Consider the following 17,922-nt stretch of genomic DNA (forward strand, 5'->3'; position numbering starts at 1 on the left):
GACGGGGTGTGTGGGGAAGCTCCATCTGGCTCAGGTTCCATCCCTCCTGTTCTTTGCATGACTGTTGAGCCTCAGTCCAACCCCAGTGTGGCAAGAAGGGGTGAGGCTGTGGGTCTGGATCCACCCAACTTGATTTCAGATTAATATTTCCAGCGCCCTGTCTCCAAAAATCATTAGGCAGGACAGAACCAGCCCCCAAGCGAGTAGACACGCTGGAGAAAGGGCCTGGGTGCTGCAGGGGGTCGCACAAACCTACTGACCTACAACCCCGCTGCAACACCTGGCTTGTGAATCCAGACAGAGAGAAATGCTCACGTGGGCAAAGGGCCACGCTAAAACTCCGCTTGGATTCCCCTCCACCCCCACAAAGTGAGTGCTGGGCATGTGGCTGAGGCCAGAATCAAAAGGCAGCTATAAAATAGACTCGCTGCATATTTGTATCCGATCCTGGAGTCTGTTCCCTGGGGCAAAAGACCGTGGCAGGTGTCTGTAAATCAAAGCCAAACACCTGAGACATAATAAGTGTGGGATGTAAATATATGGCTACATGAGACGGATAGACTGAGACGCATTTCCCTCAGAACCGTATTCATCATTCCCTCTCGCCCTGACGGACCAGTTCTGGGCTGAGCAGACACAACAGAATTGGGCCATTCACACTGGGAGATTTGCCATTGGTTTCCTAATAAAATTCATTAGAGTAGATACCCGCCTCCATAGGGTGCTCTTGTTGGGTAGGGGCTTATTTTCAGGGTAGAAATCAGACATTCATTTAATTTGGTGGGAGAAAGGCCCTTGGGCACCAGCCACATACAAAATCGTGGAAACGAAGATGCTATTGTTTGATTTATCTAGGAAAAATTCCTCCCTCTTCCAAAGGCAGCGGTACGTTGCCCCTGATGCTGCGATAGTGTCTGACAGAGGGTTGGAAAAGCGATAAGGTGCTGGGCTGGAGTAATCTAACCCACAAAATTAATAATATAAATGTTTGCAACATGCCAGTGGAGATATCTAACAGCCAGCCTGCGCTAACTAACAGACCCTACTGCAAAACGCAAGCCAGGAGCTCAGCAACTGACTCCTATTTCCATGGTTGGGGGGGTTAATTTTCTTTAAAATCCTATTTTATACAGGGTTTCACACACCACCACTTGTTTCCAAGGATGCCTTTCATTTCTGCTGGGAACCCTCTGCTCCCTTCCAATATAATTAATCTTCTCTCTTTCTCCAGACAAACTCCCCTTAAAGGGCACAACACAGCCTCCCACCCCCACTTTGCTAAGAGAAATGCTCCCCATCCCACGTCAAAATATTTCAAGATACAGACGCTACAGTTAACTCTGGTCAGAGGGGTTCAGAGCTTTGAGCCAATGCCGGCAACATTTTGTCAGATTGTGCTGTCATATCCCCTGCCAACCCCTCCACCCCACACTGTGTAATTTCATAAGCTTTGGGGTGTTGTGTATGTGTGTGAGAAACAACGCTACAAAACACACACAAGATGCACACTTCATGGAAGCCCCAATCTGCTCCAATCTGAATGAAACCATCCCATTAATATTAAATAATAACGTGAAGCCTTAATAACAACCACCAATCTTCAGCCAGACCCATCTGGAAGCAGAATATTGCTATTTACGAATATGTTAATCCTAGTCTAATCACAGCAGTAGTGCTGTTCTTCAAACCATGATGGAATTAAAGAATAATACCAACATACGGCTAATATTCACACTGCTTCCTTCCCTGCCTCCGTCTGGGCAATATGTATCTTTTTAACTCAGCATTTCAGATGATCTATCCGCCAGCGTTCCTCCTAATGCAAAGATATCAACTCCAAATGCCAGTTGCTTGCTTCAGAGAGATAACCTCAACCTTATAGATAAGGTTCACACGCGCGCATACACACACACACACACACACACACACACACACCCCGTGTAAAATAAATATATAAAAGACAGCCCCAGGGAAAAAATATTTCCCCAGGTCCCCACCCCCACTGGAGAGCGCAGCAAAAGCTAAAATGTCCTCAGCTTGCCTTGTTACACCCCCCCGATATCCCCTCACCCCCACCCCAATGCAGCAATGACTCCCCTGCTGCCCCCACCATCCACACACCCCAATGCCACCTCTGCCAGCTCCGTGTCAGCAGCGATGCAACCCCCAGCCCCCACACATAGATGCTTAAAATAGATGTCGGGGTGAGAAGGGGGTGCCCCCCACCCCCGTGCAATGTGCATGGATCGGCTGTAGCTCCACCACACCCCATCCCCTTACAGCGATGCCCCCCACAACCCATCCCCACCACCTTGCTGCTTTGCAACGCTATGGAAACCCCCACGGTTGCTACGGCTGCAAAGGGTGGGGGGGGGAGGCTAGTGCAAATGGATGCAGCGGTACCCCACCCCCACCCCCCACCCCCAAGGGCAGTGATGGGTGCAGCATCCCGGTACCTGCTCCGGGGGGGGGGCCTTGTACGTCCAGCTGCTGCAGAGGAAGGCAGGAGACAATAGAAAGGTGGTGGACCCTCCTCCTCCTCCTCTTCTTTCTGCCCCCCCTCCCTGCCTGGCTCCCTTGCAACAAGAGATGCTGCTGGATGCTGCTCCCGCAATCCGCCTGCCAATTCGAGTGGCAGCATCAGCACCACAGCTACAGCGCCGCCCCGCTGCCCCTCCCTCCCCAGCGGGGGTGGGGTGGGGGTTGTGCAGCCAATTCGGCACGGTGGGGGGCATGCACAGAGCTAATACAGCCCAAGGCTGGGGAACCCATCCCAGCACACCCCGGGAGCCAGATTTCTCCCACGGCCGCCATGCACCAGGATAGGGACAGAGACATGAAGAGCTAGGCAGCCTGGCCTAGTGGGTGGAGCGTGGGGTTGGGAGCCAGGACTCCATTATTGCAATGCTGGGGCAGCCTGGCCTAGTGGGTGGGAGCCAGGACCCCAGTTTTGCAATGCTGCATCTGTCCACCACTTGAACAATTCCCCCCCAAAACACACACATGATAAAATGGGGGTGATACATTTGCAAACTCTAGAGGACAGGGATCTAGATTTCCTGCATCCCTCTCAAGTGGGAAGGGGAGTGGGGTCAAGGGGTTACAGAAGGGGGCGGCTGGGAGTCAGGACTCCTGGGTTCTCTGGGAGGTCAGATTGGTGACCGCCCTGCCCCAACAAGCTTACAGTTGAATGGATAGAGGTTGGGAAAGGAAACTGAGGCACCAGTGGAGGAAGGAACTCGTGCTAGATGGGCTCATTGGTCTGAGGTAGGACAGGGAGGGACGGAGGGAGGGGGTGGGGGAGATATTGGGCTGGATGGCCCATCCAGAGGGGAGGGCCTTGCCCAAGGTCAGTGGCAGAACCAGGCATAGAACCCAGGTGTCCTGAGAGGCAGTAAACTACGAGACTTTCCTTCCATTCTGTTCATCAACCAGCCAGGGGCCCCGAGAGGGAACGGGATTTAAGGGCACAAACAGATACAGTAAACAACAGGTGAGATGCTGCTGCAATCCTTTGAAAATGTACCGAGTAACAAAGTGCTGTTACGATAGGGCCGGCATGGACGCGAGGGGAGAGTGCCCCTACTGAGCCCTCAGCCCCGCTCCCTGCCCCACAGTGCTCCCTGCTTAGCCCCCACCCCACTCCCTGCAGCACAGCACCCTCTACTGAGCCCATGCCCCCCCACAGCACAGCACCCCCTACTGACCCTGTCCCCACTCTCTGCATACAGTGCCCCCTACTGATCCCTCCCTGCAGCACAGCACCCCCTGCTGAGCCCCCCACATCACCCCCCCCCCGCAGCACAGCGCCCCTAGTTCCACTCTCCCACCCCTCAGCTACTTCACCAGCAGCCCTCAGCATGAGCTTGCTTTGACCACACGGCTCTGCTCAATCCCCTTCTGCACCCCCGCTGTCAGCCCAGACAGATGGACCCCCCTGCTTGTCACTTGCATTACAGCAGCAGGCAGCACTAATGTGCTACTGATGGCCGGGAACCTGGCCAGGAGCTGACACCATCGCTCACCCACTGCAGGCAGTGGGGGGGAAGATGGGGGGGCAGGGTCGCAGCCCATTCAGGGACCACAAGCCCCCAAATGATCTGTACAGTCAGATAAATCTCTGCCCTGCTCCATGCACAAAGAGAGCTGCATGTCCCCCCTTAGGGACCCCTGGACACCCTACGAGATCTGGGATAGAACCCAGGAGTCCTGACTCCCCCCTTGTCTAACCCACTAGACCCCACGCCCATCCCAGAGCCAAGGAGAGTACCCAGGAATCCTGGCTCCTAGCACTTGCTGGCTTCTTGCATGTCTCTAACATGAAAGGGGAGTGGATCTTGCAACTAGAGCAGGGCTGGGAGTCAAGACTCCTGGGTTCCCAGCTCCGTGAGGGGTGGGGAGGGGATCGAGTTTTGGGGAGGTCTAGAAGTCAGGACTCCTGGGTTCTATCCCAAGGGTGGGAGGGATGAGGATCTAGTGATTACAGCAGTTGGCTTTATGCTTCATGTGAGCCCCCAGCTGCACAGCCCCCTAGGCACCACACTGGGGCCGGCACTGACTGTGAGGGGAGAGCGCCCCCTACTGACCCCCCAACTCCCCACAGCACAGCGCCCCCTAGCACCGCAGCACTGGGGTCAGCACTGACTGTGAGGGGAGAGCGCCCCCTACTGATCCCCCCAACTCCCCACAGCACAGCGCCCCCTAGCACCGCAGCACTGGGGTCAGCACTGACTGTGAGGAGAGAGCGCCCCCTACTGACCCCCCAACTCCCCACAGCACAGCACCCCCTAGCACCGCAGCACTGGGGTCAGCACTGACTGTCAGCGGAGAGCACCCCTCATTAAGCCCCACACATGCCTTCCTGTAGGTCTCCCATCCCCGCTGCACATGCCTTGGCTGGCCTCTTGGCCCAGGCACCGGGACTGAACAAGGGAACCGCCCAGCTCTAAAAGTGGGAGCTCATGCTGGCTGTAGACCCATGCCACACACTACCCAGTGAGGACAACTGCAGCCAGCTGCAAGCTCAGGGTCATCCGCCCGGTGCTCTGGTTTGAAGCGGGGGGGGGGGGGGGGGGAGAAGGGGATTCCCCTGCCTCCAAGAGACCCACCACCACTTGCGCCTCTATTTGCAATTCCTTTTAAGCCACACTAAATTAAAGGAGCAGCCACTGCGGAGATGGATTCCAAGTAGGGACTCCATCGCTACCCCTACAGGCATCGAATCCACAGCTGGGCCCCCAGGACTGGCCACTGCCTTGGGAGACTTCAGATGCTCCCTGCCATCATCTCCCCTGCTGCACTCGCTGCTTCACCACCTGCCCCGCTCCCCACAGCGCCCCCTGCTGGGCGAGGCCAGGGCTGGAATAGCCGGGACCTCCCCCCACAGCCAGCCCCTGCCCTGCTCCCCACAGCTCTCTGGGGCCAGGACTGAGGGGCAGCGCAGGGCCGGCGGGGTGAGGAAAGCACTGACTGTAGGGCTCTAAGAGGAGCTCCGCAGACCTAAGAAGGTCAGAGTGAGCCCAGCCCACCCCCCACTTGCCGATAAGAACCCAAGACCACAAGCACCTGGGCCCAGCCGAGCCACCCCCCAACCAAAGAAAGGCCTGTGAGCCAGGGAGAGAACAGAAGAGCAGGGGGGCAGGGGCAGGGAATGGGACACAGATGGGGCCTTTCCATTCTAAGGGGCACCGGCTCTGATCCGGCACCAGGGTGAGTATCCGGCTGGGGCAGGGAAGGAGACATGAGCCAGAGCCAGCTCCAATCCAGCCCTATCTGCTTGGTTAGCTTCTAGGCTTTATTCCTCTAGTACAGTGCAATGAGTTCAATGTGGGCGGGGAGGGGTGACGGTGCCAGCTCAGCAGGCCCCATGGGTCCCTCCAACCTCCCTGCCCCACACACAGCCCCCTCACGCCCCCAGACTCCCACAGAGCCTCCCCACTCCTCCACCCCACCACACAAACACAGCTTCCACCTCCCCCACCTCCTCCCCCCAACACTGACCCATCCCCCCCACCGCATCGCTCCTCCCCCCGCCCACAAGGACCTCTCCCTGGGGTCCTTTCACCCCTCGCCTAGCCCGAATGATGGGGGGTTGTGCCAGCTGCCAGGCTGAGACCTAAAATACTCATTACACACACAGGACCCCAAAGGGCTGGAAATGGAGTCACCCCACCCCCACAGAAGAAGCATTGGCCTAAGGGGTCAGAAGCTCCCCACAGCTAATGGCTGGGGGGAGGTGGGGGTCATTTGTCCTGGTACACCTTCTAGCTCTCAGATCTGCTAGGAAAAGGGGCTCCATGGGGAGCCCTGGGGTAACCAGCCTGGAATCCAATGAATCAGAGAGCAGGAGTGGAGCGTGGGCAGCCCCGAGCCAATGCCCTCCCTTTGCCTCCAGCCAGCTTCTTTGCAAAACCATCACACACCACACACAACAACAGACTGTCTGCTGAGTAGGAGACCAGAGCTGGGTAGCAGGGGACTGCAGGTCAGGAGTGAGGGGCACCAGCAATGCTGGGTGGGAGCCCAGGGCTGGGTAGCAGGGGACTGCAGGTCAGGAGTGAGGGCCACCAGCTATGCTGGGTGGGAGCCCAGGGCTGGGATAGCAAGGGGCTGCGGGTCAGGAGTGAGGAGTCCCGGGAAGGGCACACACAAACCAATCCTTGCATGCAGATACTGTGCAGCTGATGGGCAGCCCCCAAGCTGCTGGGGGCTTGTCTGCCCCCCAAGCCACCCCCCATCTGCAGGATTTGAGATGAGCACCCAGAGAACCAGTACTTACCAGACTGACTCATGCCCAGTAGCTCATCCCCAGTAGTGCCTAGGGCTATGTGGCCAGGACCAGCTAACTGTGCAATTAGCTCCAATGGCTTGGAGCAGGAAGGCTGCTCCCCCCCAGACCCCATTGCAGCCCCCCAGCAATGGAATGGGGGTGCCATGCTGCTCCCCCACAGGCCCTGTTGCAGCCCCCAGGGTGTGCTGTGCCACCGCCTCACCCCCTCCAGGCCCCACTGCATCCTCCCCAGCAAGGAGGTAGGCCAGGGCACTGTACTACTGCCTCCTCTGCCCCACTACAGCCCCCCCAGCATGGTTTGTGGTGCCAGCCCCCGCCCCCCCCCACCTCCCTAGGCTGGGCATGGCGCAGCCACTGGTTGCTTAGCAGGCCTGGAGCACACACGGCTGGGGGTGGGGGGGGCGCTGAGCGACCTTTCCTGCCCTTGCATGGCAGAAGCAATTAAATCACTGAATGCAGAACCAGGGCGGGTGTCTCGACAACAGAGCATGGGCTGCAGCTTGGAGCCTCCCCCAGGGCAGGGGGAGGGAATGAGACAGGCACAGAGAAGACGGAGGGAGAGTGGAGGGTGATCCCTGGGCAGATCCCTCTTCGGACTGGTATGAACTGCCCCAGGGCAGCACCTCCCCGGCTGCTGCCAGCCTGAGACACAGACACCCCTAGGGTGGGGCACAGCAGGTCCTACATGACGCTCCTGCCCCGCTCCCCACAGTGCCCCCTGCTGGGAGAGGCCAGGGCTGGAATATCCGGGAGCTCCCCCCACAGCCAGATCTCCTGCCTCGCTCCCCACAGTGCCCCCTGCTGGGAGAGGCTGGGGCTGGAGTAGCTGGGATTCTCCCCACAACAGCCAGCGCTCCCTGGAGCATCTCACTTAAGGGTGAAAAGTGACTATTATCCCCACCCAGGCCCCCCCACATCCTGTGGCTCCCGCGGAGGGGGCTGCCACTGACTCCAATGGCTTTGCTGCTAAATGGATCTGTCCCTCCTGGAAACACGTCCTATGTGCCAATCCTGAGCTGCCACCTCTCCGGCTCTCCACTGAGAAGTGTGGGGATGCTGCAGAGCCCCCCTACCTCGCAATCAGGTTGGGGACCCAGGCGTCCTGCAAGAGAAAGACATGCACTGCCATGCAAGCAAGGACTGTGTGGCAGGGAGCAGGGTGGGGGCCCTGTTCGGGGTGCTCTCCCCTTGCAGCCCATGCTGACCCCAGGGCCTCAGCGCGGTGCTGGAGGGCGCAGTGCTGCAATGGGTGCTGGCTTTTGGATGAGAAGTAAAACTGATGGTCTAACCCGCCCTAGGCATTACAATTCCTGGGGCAACCCACCCTCCCTGCAAAGCTGCGGTTTGAACCCTCGAGTCCTGGGCAGGTGCCAGGGATGAGAGTCTGACTGTCTGCATATTCTCTGCTCTTCAAGATACTTCCTGTCTTAAACTGCTGAGCGGCATTGTTACACATCCTAAAAGACGCTATGCCCCACCCCAGGGGCAGCAGCATCTCAGCACGGGTAAGGGACCCCTGCATTGACTGCCCCCGAGTCCCACCCCAGAGGTGGCTGCATCTAGTGCCAGGCAGGGAAGCTTGTGTAAACAGCCCCTGCGCCCCACCCCAGAGCCGGCCTCATTTCAGTACAGGACAAGGGGTTACTGTATAAATAACGACTAATTTACTCGGGAAGTCCAGAAAATTGAGCTGATTCCTGTAAATTAATACAATTGCAGAAAACATTAAAAAAAAAAAAGACCAAAAAAAAAAAAAAGAAAGCAGAAAAGTCTGTGTTTGTCAGAGCTGAGATCTCAGATCCAGTATGACAAGCGGGTCAGAGGGTTAGACAAGACCTTGTTAGGAATCCAAGCCACAGCATGTCTAGGGGGTCCTGCCCTGACCTCACCCCCCACCAGGTCATACCATGTGTGTGTGGGGGGGGGGGTGGTTTGCTCCTTGGACTGGTACATTCAGAGAAATGCATGCATGCATAAGAGCCACCTAGTGCCTTCTGCAGGGCCCAGGGTGGCCAGCTACTGGTCGAGGATGGTGGGAGCACAGGGCTACAGGGTGAGAGGAAAAGCAGCTGTGTGGTTATCGTGGGCCTTGGGGGAAGGAGGGAGCGAGACAGAGGAGTGGAGCTGGAATGAGGGGGATGGAACGAAAGCACATGGAGGACCATGGAAGACAGATAGCTAGAAACACGGCCAGAGACAGCTGGAAAGCTAGAGAGTGGAAAAAGAAAAGCAGCGTGAAGAATGAGCAAACGACAGACGAACATGAAGGCTGAAGAACGAATGAATAAGCGAATAGATGGAAATGCAGGAGAGCAACGAGGAGAATGAATGAACGAACAAGAACAGGAGAAACCGGCCCAGAGGACACAAGAGCCAGGCAGAGCTGGGCCAGGCCAGGCCGTGGGAGGCAGCCCGAGCAGTCGGCAGAGGGGATCTCTTCACGCAGCGTCTCTCCCACCCGATGCCCGGCGCCAGGAATGTGGCACATCCTGTAAGCATGAACGCTGCCTCCTGCATTTATCCAGCGCTTCCTCCCCCGGTGCTGAGATGCAACTGCCTCTGGGGTGGGATGTGACAGGTGTTTATACAGGGATCACTTACTAATGCTATCTACGCCTGCTAATGCTCCTCACTAATACTACAATTATTACTACCCACTAACTACTAATACCACTTACTAACACTGCCCACGGCTCACTCCATTTACTAGTATTCATTGCTAATCCGCCTACTAGGCTACGCCTTACAACGCTACCTATTACTAACACCCCTTCCTACAAACATCACCAATGCATTGTCTCCAAGGAAAAATAATCTGGAAAAACTGAAGGGGTGACTATAAATTGGACGAGCTCACCCAGATTAAGGCCCTGTGTGGACGCTCTCATTTGGAATAAAAGTGGCTTGAATTCGGAGTTGTGCTTTTTCAAGGGTAGATAATTAATCTGGCACCAGGGAGGTGGCGAATTTAAAGCAGATTGGCCATCCCCGATTCACTCCTGATGTGGATGCTTTAGGTCTGGAGAAAGAGATCCACCTATGGAGTTTCATCAGCAATAAATGCATTCGTAAACAAGCCTTAAAGCTAAACCGGAGTCAGGCCATTTTATTCCAAATGAGAGCGTCCACACAGGAGTTAATCCGGTATAAATAGACCAGTACAATAATACTGGTAAATTGCCCCACCTAGACAGAAACAGCCTTGTTAACGCTACTTGCTCTCCCATAATACCCCTCCCTACTGCTGCAAGCAGTAGTGTTTACTTGTCCTGTGCCACAACCACCTACTAACACAGCATCCCAATAGCGCTCCCACTTGCTCACGCGAGAGCGCTTGCCCACGCAGCTCCGGCCGCCGGCTGGCACACGGACCCCACAGCCCAGGGTTCTCTGGTCTTTCCTGTCTCTTTCCTGGGGGTGTTGGTGGGCTGCCGACTTGGCTGGCAGGCTTTGGTTTGTTCACCTTGCAATGCCCCATTTCCCTGTCTGCCACCCCACTCCCCACCCCCACTCTGCTGGTTAAATATTAACAGAGCTCTCAACCCTCACCCTTGGGCCCCAGGGCTGTGTCTGCCAATGCCCTGGATGTGCTGCCCCTGGGCATTGCTTGACTCTGCACCACCTCCTAAACAGGAGCATAGCACCCCCTGCAGGGAGCCCCAGCCCTGCACTGTTACCACACACGGAGCCGGGGGGGGATCTGAATTTCCCCCCTCAAATACTGCATGCACAGAAGGAGTTGGAATAGTCCCCCCTTAGCACTGACCCCCATCTGAGCCTCCCCTAGGCTCCAGCCCACACCCCATCACCCTCCCGGGACACTCTGGTAACAGCCTTGTCTGGCACACAGAGGGGGCTTGGCTATTGCCCCCATCAGCGCCCCCTGCAGGGGGCTCTGCAGCACTGCGCTGTTATCGCAGGCACACGGTGCCAGGCTGCCAATCCCCCACCACTGCCCCCTGCTCAGGCCTGCGAGGACAGCAGGCTGCTGGAACATGGCAGCGGTCAAGGGAAAAACAGGAAAATCCAGCATCCTCAGTCACCATCGGGCAACAGAATGAAAAGAAAAAACCTGGGGGCCTTTATCTGTCCCCTGAACACGTCGGTATCAGCCTAGTGCCAGCAGATGGTTCTGGGTGTGGGGTCCTCATCGCACCACGCACACACACCCAGCCCCCGCATCACACTGGGTGCCACATTAACCCCCCCACACACACACACAGCTCCTACATCACACTGGGTACGGCACAGACCCCCAGAGCCCCCTCATTGCACCGAGTGCTGATGAGACCCCTCCCCACCTAGCCCTCTCATCACACAGACGCCCTGTGATGAAGTGGGAATGTTCTTAATGTTTCTCTGAATACTGTGTGTGTGCCTCAGTTTCCCCTATGCAGTTCTTAAGTATCTAGGTGGTAGGATAAGGGTGTGTGATTGTGGCAGAGCCCTGTGGGGCCAGCGTGATGGTGTCTGCACAAAGAATGGCCGACACCCTGTCTCCTGGCAACTGATGGCCTGGGCCCCTCCTCTGCAAAGGTGCCAACTGAAGGTGTTGGAGAACAAAGAGATCAGGTGGCCTCCTGGCCCAGGAAAGAGACAAAGGAGAGGAGGGGCTGGAGAGTTTCAGTTTGGAGCTGGCTGGGGAAATGGAGGGAGGCCAGATGGGGCTCTGGCCTCCCTGCCCCCCAAGACAGACCTGACTGAGGGGTCCTGTTTCCTATACCTACAAGCTCTGTTTTAGACCATGTTTCTGTCATCTAATAAACCTTCTGTTTTACTGGCTGGCTGAGAGTCACGTCTGACTGTGGAATTGGGGTGCAAGGCCCTCTGGCTTCCCCAGGAGCCCCATCTATGTGGACTTGCTGTGGGAAGCGCATGGTGTGGATGCGGATGCTGAATGCTCCAAGGTCAGACCCAGGAAGGTGGAAGCTGCTTGCCTTGGAGACAGTCTGCTCAGAGAGAGGAGGCTCCCCCAGAGTCCTGACTGGCTTCATAGGGAGTAGTTCCAGAGCATCGCCCGGTGACTCTGTGACACCCCCCCCAGTCCCCTCATTGTGCCACGCTGTGACCCTTCATCACTCCGGGTGCCTTGTGGACCTTCCCAACCATGTTTGGGTGCCCTGTTGTGCCAAGAACTGCACACACCCCTGGCTAAGACCGGGCCCCTCACCACCATGCCAGGTGGCGCACAGTCCCCCAGCCAGCCAACATCTGGGGCCTTGCTGCACCAGATGCTGCACAGCCCCCATGACCAAGGTCAGGGCTGCCCCCGGTGCTGGCGCTGCACCGACAGACAGCGAGAGCCAGGGCCTGCCCAAACGGCTGGCAGGCCAGACGCAGGAAGGATTCTTCTTCCTGTCTGACTGACAGGGAAACTGAGGCACAGAACAATGACACAACTTCCTCCAGGTCACACAGGGCATCTGCACTAGAGCCAGAAACCAAACCCCATTGTCCCCGAGTCCCCCACCAATCCCTTACCCACATGGCCCCCTTCTGCCTCCCCAGCCACTAGCCAACGGTGCACCGCACCACCTCACCTTGCTGGCCCCAACTCCACCCGGCTGGGCCAGTCCTGGCGGTAGCTGGCGCTGGCCTGGTTCAGCCTCGCGGTGCCGCTCCAGGGGTTGTGTCAGCAGGTCCAAAGCTCTCAGTTGGGGGTTACGAGCACATCCACGCGCCCCCACAACCAACATGGCAAAGCAGGCCCCTGGTGCCTGGGCATCTGCAGCCACCAATGCCCTGGGCAGAGCTTGTGCCCAGCAAGTCCCAGCTGCCCCATCCCAGGCAGACAGAGCGACATTCCCAGAAGGGTTCCCTACAGACACCTGGCCTAAGATGCACTACCTCGCCGCCCAGGGGTAATGGAACCCAGGAGTCCGGCCTTTCCCCAATCTACCTCACTCCCTAGGAACAGGGCCTAGGAGTCCTTCCTGGCTCTCTCCCCTCCACCCACCCCCCCACTCTAAGCCCCTAAACTCCTCTCCCCCAGCTGAGAGTAGGACCCAGGAGTTCTGATTCCCCTATTATAACCCACTAAACAATGCTTAATGGGAGAGGAAGGGTCACAGACCTGTCCTCCCCTCCAAAATAAAAGATTTAAAAATCAAGCTGGGTTGCCCTTTAAGTGCTGTTTTACTAAAGCTTCGGCTCCCAAATTTTGATAATTCCCCCATGCTTCTTCCACCCACTAAGCACTGCCCTGGGGGTGAAGCTCAGGAGCCCAGGTGCCCCCTCCCCTGCTCCAACCCACTAGAGCTGGGGCCCAGAACTAGGAACTGGTTCCCACAGGTGTCAAGTATACCAGCTGCTGGAGTCAGCTGGTGAAGCTCCCAGCTGCTGGAGTCATGTGATAAGGAGAATCTCAGGTGCAGCTTAAAACAAAGAAGCCAGGTCCTAGCTTGCAGGGATGAAGAGAAAACTGGAAAGTGTGATCCCCAAAGAGTCCAAACCAGGAATGTGAAGTAACCGAGCCCAGTCTCCTCCCCACTCTCCTCCCAGAGCTGGGCTAGAACCCAGGAGTCCTGATTTCCAGCCCCACCCTACTCTAACCACTATACCCTACTCTCCTCCTAGAGCTGGGGGCAGAACCTAGGCATCCTGACTCCCACTCCCCACCTCAGTCTTTTCCACTAGACCCACTCTCCACCCAGACATGGAATAGGACCCAGGAGTCCGGACTTCCATTCCCCCCACCCCCAAACCACTGAACCCCATATCCAGCCTTGCAATCATACTTCCTTGTTGGGCTTTAGTTCTGTGTCTATGAACCACTCCCCCACCCCCATCTTTGGACTCTGGGCTCTGCAAATATACCAAATTTACCAGCCATTACCAAGGTTACAATAATATTTAAGTTTGGTGCTAAACCGAGATTGAGTGACTCAAGGACAGGGCCCAAGGGCTGTGAGAGTGGCTGGCTCAGGGGGGTGGGGAATGGGACATAGACCCTTTCCTTCTAGAGGGTGCCAGCTCCGATCTGGCCCCAGGGTGCGGGGCTGGGGGCTGGCTGGTTGGCTGAGGGGGCGGAGGATGGGACATAGGCCAGTACTTAAGGATGAATTATTGTTCGGTATTAATGCTCATTGGTTTCTAATTTGTATTCACACTGAATTATGAGCCCAGCTAGTAGCTGTCATCTCTCTCAGGCCCATCCTGGTAACATGGCAGGACCCTGCACCTCTTGGGCCTCAGAGCTATTCCACAAGCCAGCCGGCCACCAGGCACTGCAGGAAGCAATCGGCGGGGGGGGAATGGGGATCCCATTGTGCACATCTCTAGGGACAAGGATAACAATACCCCTGCCACCCCATAATAGCCCTTCCCCAGCCTGGGCGTGGCAGGCTCAGCCAAGCCGATGCCATGGGAACCACCGCTAGTTAATTGCCTGGTGGATTCACTACAGGGCTGAGCGGGCTCATTCTTTCCATTTCATTGTCTCGTTCCATCGCTACTGGTCCGTCTCCCGGGGAGAGAGCATGAGGGGGGCAGCAGGTGGGTTAGAGAGAGAGAGTTCAGAGGGTTTTATTTATCTACCCACAACTGGGACTTCCAGTACAAACTCAGCCTTACCCCTGTAGGGGGCGCCAGCTGCAATCCCCAAGGCAGGAGGACTGGGGAGGCCTGGGGGCAGGGAATGGGTCTTGGGGCCTATCCCCTCTAGGGGACACTGGCTCTTATCTAGCCCCAGGGTGGGGGGCTGGCTGCCTGGGTTGGGGGAGGAGCGGGAATGGGATATGGGGCTTTTTCTCACAAGGAAGGCACCACTCCTATCTGGCTCCACTGTGATGCTACTAAGTGTCCTATCCCCTGTAAAACAAGTCTAGGTCTGAGGTCAGGGAGCAAAGAGGCAGGAGTCTCAACTGGCACTGTTTGGCTTTCCGGGGGCAGCGTCACCGCCCAGGGCCACGGAGAGAACCTAGGAGTCCTGACGTACAGCCACCAGCTCCCACTCCCTACCCAGAGCTGAGTGACAGCATTGACAGGGTGCAGTTTAAAGGTCACATCTGTGTCTAATCCGCTTACAGGGGAGGCAGTGGCTCGTGTTTACCTGCCTGGTTAATACCAGACAGCACTTATCTGCCTCTGAGATCCATATTCCCAATCAATGCCTTTCATAATTCAACTTCTCAGCTGCCCCAGATTTGGGGAAACACTCCCCTCCCTTCCTAACCTCCCCACACCCTTAAATGGAGCAGCCAGGTCCTGCCCCCCCAGCCAGTGCTCCTGCCCTGCTCCCCACAGTGCCCCCTGCTGGGAGAGGCCAGGGCTGGAGTAGCCTGGCACTCCCGCCCCCAGCCAGTGCTCCCGCCCTGCTCCCCACAGCGCCCCCTGCTGGGAGAGGCCATTATGGTAGTGCCAAAAGACTGCATTGTACCGGGCTCTGCACAGACCCCGATGGAGAGTGAGGCCCCTGTTGCTGCACAGACGCACAGTGCGAGACAGTCGCTGTCCCCAAGAGCTCAACAGCTCCACAGATAAAGACCAGGAGCATGGCAGTATTACTTTCATTTTACAGCTGGGGAAGTGTGGGCTCCCTCAGTATTTTTAGTGGATACTGCAGGCCCTCCCCCCGTTTTTAGGCTGGTACGCTGGCATTCCCTGGTATCTCAAGTTATACTGTAGCAGCCCCTAGAATTGTTAGTTCCTGCTATTGCATTACTGAGTCTTGGCCGCTACTTTGCTACGTTAGCGTAGCCTCATATTTCTCAGCTGACGCTGGTGCAGCTTGAGCGTTGTATTCCCTCAGTTGGTAGTATCTTGGGTGCTACACTAGTACCGCCTGGTATTTCTGAATGGCACTGCGGTATCCCCTAATAATGGAGGCTGGTACTCGAGTATTTTTGTGGGTTACTTACTAGCGCCACCCCGTGTTTTTCAGCGCTGCGCTCGCATCCCTATGTCTGGTGGCCTTGCAACAGCACCCGCTAACATAGCAGCACCACAACTCCTAGGCGGGCCCTCAAGCGCTCGTTAGTATTCCTGGGTGGTACTGCTGGCTCACCTAGCATGTTGCTTGGGCCTCTAACACTATAGTATAGTTACATGATACCGGAGCATCAGCCACTAGTATTTTCAGGCTGGCTCTGCTTTGGGATTGAGTAGCTTTGACTGCTACTGTAGCAGGTCCTGGTTTTTTGTGGCTGATACTCTGGTGACCTGCAGTATTTTTGTAGCTGGTATTACAGTGTCCCCTCACATTTGGGGGCTGGTACTCTACCATCCCTGGGTATATACTGGAAGGTACCGCAGCATCTCCTGGTGGCCTAGGATGGGTCTGCAGCATCCGGTGTACCTTTTTGGCAGGTACTGCAGCATCCCCTAGTGGTGCAGTCTGGTACTGCAACACCCTGCATCTGTTTGCCTGTTTCAGTGCAGAGGCTGCGAGTGCATCTGGGGAGCAGCTTCTCTCCCGCGAGCAGAGGATGAGCTCTACAGGCAGCTGCCACAGGGTCAGCTTAGCAGGCAGATGATCTGCTGCAGGAGGCCACCTCGGCCCCCCCGACACATGTGGCAAAGGTGAAGTGCTCCCTGTGTACCAAGTGAGGAGGCTGTACTGGGAGCCAGGCTTGAAGAGGCATGGGGGGAGGGGAGGGGAGCAGCAAACTGGCAGCTCACATGGCAGTTCAAAAACTGACACCATGTCAGACGCTGGGGAGTGCGGTGGACACCACCCCTGCCATTGCAAGTGCGGGGAAAGACACACACACCCCTGCATGGACCCACGCCACTGGGGCCAGAAAAGAACAGCACAAGGAGACAGAGCTAACACACACAGTGCTGCCCAAAGCAACCCCTGCTGGGAGAGGCCAGGGCTGGAGTAGCCGGGAGCTCCCCCCACAGCCAGGGCTCCCTGGAGCATCTCACTTATGGATGTAAAGTGATTTTTATCCCCACCCAGGCCTCCCCCGCATCCTGTGGCTCTTGCAGAGGGGGCTCCCACTGACTCCAATGGCTTTGCTGCTAAATGGATCTGGCCTACCTGAGAATGGATCCTATTGGCCAACCGGGAGCTGCCACCCTCCCAGCTCGGCCATAGCAGGGATATTAAACACTTTCCATAACGCCCCTCCCCAGTAAGGTTGGGGACCCAGGAGTCCTGCAGCAGAAAGACATGCCCTGCCGTTCCAGCAAGGACTGTGCAGCAGGGAGCAGGGTGGGGGCCCTGATGGGGGTGCTCTCCCCTCACAGCCCATGCTGACCCCAGGGCCTCAGCACGGTGCTGGAGGGCGCAGTGCTGCAATGAGTGCTGGCTTTTGGAGAGAACTAAAACTGATGGTCTAACCTGCCCTAGGCATTACAATTCCTGGGGCAACTCCCCCTCCCTGCAAAGCTGCGGTTTGAACCCTCAAGTCCTGGGCAGGTGCCAGGGCCAGGGATGCCAGTCTGATTTGTGGCACCGTCAGTACTCCCAAGCCAGGCACACACCCCTGGAAATAAATATATAGATAAAGGGGAAAAAAATCTATTTGCAGAGACCAGATTGTTCCATTAACCTTGTCTGTGTCAGACAGGAGGGAGGGGGGAAATGTGTCTAACATGTCTGGGTTGTGGGGGGGCGGGGCGGGGGGTTGTGGCAGCATATTAAAGCCCAGCTCCTAATTTGAGGCCAGTATGACAGCAGCTGTGACATGTGCAATACAGAATGATAAATATAATCTGTCACCCGGGCAAAATCAATAGTGGTTTATTTATTTATTTATTCTGTCTCGCGTATGATTTGACAAGCAACATTAAGGAAAAAAAATATATAATCATGCAACAGATTTGCTTCCCCCCACCTGTATTCTGGTGTCTGGGCTCTGTATAAAGAGATGCCCCACCCCAGAGGCAGCTGCATCTCAGCACCAGGAGAGGGATCCCTGCATAAACAGCCCCTGGGCTCCACCCCAGAGGCAGCTGCATCTCAGCACCAAGAGGGGAATCCCTATATAAACAGCCCCCTGCCCCTGAGGCAGCTGCATCTCCTTTGTTCAGCACCCCGCTAGCCATTTCTCTGAGGCTGGGCTGGGGCATGACAGAAATGTCTGTCTCTTGGGTGAAGCACTAGCTGGCTGGCGCGGAATGGGCTGACTCCGGGGCGGATTCAGCCAGGATGATCAGGCTGTTATTGACGTATTTATCAGAGCGAT

The sequence above is a fragment of the Natator depressus genome, chromosome 7 (genome assembly GCF_965152275.1).
Source record: "Natator depressus isolate rNatDep1 chromosome 7, rNatDep2.hap1, whole genome shotgun sequence".
NCBI classification, from domain to species: Eukaryota; Metazoa; Chordata; order Testudines; family Cheloniidae; genus Natator; species Natator depressus.